General features: G+C 34.8%; 1 pseudogene; it reads left to right on the top strand.

The window, feature by feature from the left end:
* The first annotated feature begins 1,876 nt into the window (after positions 1-1,876).
* On the top strand, positions 1,877-2,447 carry LOC103586819 (annotated as a pseudogene).
* Positions 2,448-4,217: the final 1,770 nt, after the last annotated feature.

The following is a 4,217-nucleotide window of genomic DNA, read 5'->3' as shown; positions in this document are numbered from 1 at the left end:
TACACTAGTCAGTTAATTTAGAAGTCTCAGGATGCAAAGTTAATATACGAAAGTAAATTCTAGGATGCAAAGTTAATATACAAAAGTAAATTCTATTTCTATATTTGAGAAACAATAAAAATTGTATAAAATTAAATCAGTGGCAATAATACCAAAAATATCAAGCAACTAGGAATAAAGTTGTTGAAATATGTATAAGACATTCACTCTGAAAACTACAAAGACTTACAAAAATTTTAAAAGGTATGTTCATAGATTGGTGTTTCGTCTGGCTGAACCTGCAGCTGGAGTGGTCTCAAAAGTGATGGCAAGGGAGTTACCACAAAAAAAAAGTGCTCTAAACCCTCCTGGGGGGTTGGGATTTCAAAGGAAAAAGCATTAAATTCCAGGGTGATCAGTCCAAAGCATTTATTAGGAGAACTTACAGAGTGCTGCAGCAAATCTTCAGCTGGGCAGCAAGAGAAAGGGATGTTCTACCTAATGTCCACAGTAAGGGGGTCAGGATATGGAATTTGTATGACAGTTTAAGAAGTTTGGCCCTGGGCTGAGGCTAGTTTCTTTCAGTGCTTTGGGCAACAATCTGAACACCTTTATCAGTGCCTGAGAATGTTCAAGGGCTCATCTTGGGCTCAAGCCTGCAGGAGAAATGCAGCTGGCTGGGTCACAGAGGGTCAGCACACTCTGTTTCTAGGTCAGGACAAGAGAAAAAGCAGGGCGGAACTGAGAGTCCCCACAACTGGAGTTATCAATATTGTAAACAAGCCAATTATTCCCATATTAATCTGTATATTCATTGCAATTTCATTCAAAGTCTTAGCAGGAATTTTTTTGGGGGGGAGGGCAGAAATTAACATGCCGATTCTAGTTTTTATATTAGAATGTCAAGGTCAGAATAGGTAGAGAAGTATTGAAAAAGAACAAAGTGGGATGACTTCCACTTCCAGACATCAAGACCTATTACAAAGCTGCAGTAATAAAGATAGTGAAGTATGAGTCATAGGTCTTAGCATGGAGAAACTGACCAATGAATGAAAAGAGATGTTTCAGAAACAGTCCTCTTGATTTACGATAAAGATGACATGTAGTACAATGGAGGAAGGGATGGTCTTTTCATCTGGATATTGTTATGGAAAAAACAGATCTTGACTCCACCTTCACACAACACATCAAAAGCAATTACAGAAGATTCTTGACTTATGATGGCTTGATTTATGATTTTTCAACTTTACAGTGGGTTCATTGGGATGTAACCCCATCTTAAGTCTAGGAGCACCTGCACAGATAGTTTTCAGATCTATATGCGAAAGTTTAAACAATGTCTTTCAGGGCAAAATATAGGATGATATCTTTGTTACCATGAGGTAGACAAAGGTTTCTTAAAGAGGTCATGAAAAGTGCTAACTCTAGAGAAAAAGATGAATTGGACTATATTAAAATAAAGGACTTTTCTTCATGAAAAGTCACCACTAAGAAAGTGAAAATCCAACCCTTTATGGGCCATCTTTCTTTCCCTGTCTTGTGTTTCCATTTCTCTACCTTTACCTTTTATACAAGGGTACTGCAAAAAAATTTGTGGAAAGATTCATATTATCACTTAACTCTATTTTTCCACAAACTTTTTGCAGTACCCTCATATAAACCTATATGATGTGGAAAAATCCTGAGTTCATGCATTTCTCATAAAAGAAAATATGTGAAATATTGTATAGGGCTTTCTCTCAGTATTGGTTTAGTTTTTTTTTCATGTATTACTATGCTATGAACATTTTATAATAAATATATATTACTGTTATATTAGAAAATATCAATATATTTTGCAAAAAAATTAAAAATAGGGAATATTTACTCTGTTCAAAAAGTTCATATTTATCCTCCCCACAGTAACACTGCTTCTCTTCCTCAGCACCATGATGGGGGCTTCCCCTCAGCCTTCACTGCCGCTCCTGGCAGAGCCCTGTCCCACTCGCAGCCCTCGGCTGCCATGCAGTTTATGTTGCTTTTTAGTCATCAAAGAAAGCTTTGACTGCAGAAATGGTATGTCCCACTATCAGACAAAGAGAAGAAAAAGATCACAAGAGAACTTGTTGAAATAGTTTTAGCACAGAAACCTAAAATGTTCAGGCTTCCTTGAGTGGCAAGATCTGAAGATTTTTTTATAAAAGATAAGCTGGTCTGTATTTTTGCTGCGCTATTGAAGGTCAGGACAATGAGCTAATCACCCTGGAAATAATTTATCCTTTCGTGGAATTACTTGACAATTATTTTGGCAGTATGTGTGAACTTGATATCATCTTTAATTTTAAGAAGGTGTATTTTATTTTGGATGAGTTTCTTTTAGGAGGGCAATTTCAGGAAACATCCAGGAAAAGTGTCCTTAAACCAATTGAGCAGGCTAATCTACTACTGAAATCTCACATAGTGTTTTTGAAGAAATTGGACTGACATAACTGTCCTCCCTTGTTGATAACTTCTTGTGGCATTTCACATATTGTAGATGGTCACTGCTTCCATGTCCCTGTTAGCTAATGGTGTAAGATGATGTCTTGTCAGTATTACTGTTTTGCTAAGCTGCTTAACATAGGCCTATACAATTTTTTTTAAAAAAGGGAACTTTGGTTAATCAAATGATAAATTAAGGGACTTAAATATGAATTAGGATGATACAGAAAAAGAAAGATACTTTTCTCGATATTTTGAAGTTTATAGGTCAGTTTCTCATAATCTGATTATCTGTATATATGAAAATGGCACATTTATATAGATGTAAATCAAACAATCAGGCAATATACGTTTATTAATTACTGTATTTGACAAAGGAAACTTAAATTATAATGTGAAACCTGGTTTTATGAAACCAAACACTAGTGCAGCATTTCAGTATATATAGAAAGAATAAAGGGAATTGACATGTCATATATCAAATGAATGAAAATTTAACTTTGTTAAAACTTAAAAACACAAACACATTTTTACCAAAGACCCGTATTGGAAACTATATATCTTAAAGCAAAGGGAATATAGATTATTTTAAATAACTAAATTGGAATAATGCTGTTTTACACTAAAATGTATTTCTTAGGCATTCGAACCTGGGATTGTTTCATGATGGTGAGCACATAATTTTTAAGGCCAAGGCACATTTGATTCTTGAGATGAATTTTTTGTGGTTATAATCATTTAGTTACTTAGTTGGTTTCCTTTGATGCCCCCAAATAAAGTGGGAATGTTAATTTACCAGGAATTCTTCATAGCAGTATCTTATAGAAAATGTTTTGCTCTCTTCACACAGTGTTGTGTGTAAGTCACTGTTTAAAGCACTAATGTTCCTTCTGGGTGCTTGTTAAAGCCAACTTTATTTTGCTTCCCCCCTCTTAGAAGTGCTACAAACTTTACAACTACTTCCTTTCCTTCCATGGCACTACTTAGTTATCAGAATTCTTATATAAATTTCAAAAAGACAACTTTCATATGGAAAAGTGAGTTAAATGAGAGAAAATGGCATTAGTTGGCCCAATATTTTTTAAAGCTATATAATTGTTCTGCGTCACTTTTGTATATGATGTCTTCAGGAGACTTACCTCACCTGTAAAGACATACACAGACTAATAGTGAAGGGATAGAAAAAGATATACCAAGGAAATGGATACCAAAAACAGGCAGCAATAGCTATTCTCATATTGGATAAAATAGACTTTATATCAAAAATCATAAAAAGAGATAAGGAAGGCCACTATGTAATGATAACGGGATCTATCCAGCAAGAAGACATATGAATCATAAATATATATGCACCTAACACTGGAGCATCCAGATATGCAAAGCAAACAATATTAGGCCTCAAGAAAGAGATAGACCCCAAAACGATAAGAGTAGGGGACCTAAAAACACCTGTCTCAGCACCAGACAGATCATCTCTGCAACAAATCAACAGAGAAACACAGAATTTAAACTATACTTTACCAATTGGACCTGATAGATATCTACAGAATATTTCATCCAACAACTACAGAATATACTTTCTTCTTATCAGCATATGGAACATTCTCCAGGGTAGACCACATGTTAGGTGACAAATTAAGTCTCAAAAACTTTTAAAAAATCGAAATTATTTCAAGTATCTTTTCAGACCACAGAGATTAAAACTAGAATTAAATAACAAGCAAAACTTTGGAAACTATGCAAACACATGGAAATTAATGACGTGCTCCTGAATGACC

This window comes from Galeopterus variegatus, unplaced genomic scaffold (genome assembly GCF_000696425.1).
Source record: "Galeopterus variegatus unplaced genomic scaffold, G_variegatus-3.0.2 Scaffold381, whole genome shotgun sequence".
NCBI classification, from domain to species: Eukaryota; Metazoa; Chordata; class Mammalia; order Dermoptera; family Cynocephalidae; genus Galeopterus; species Galeopterus variegatus.
Note: the sequence above shows the minus strand (reverse complement) of the source record. Positions and strands in the feature narration are given on the sequence as shown.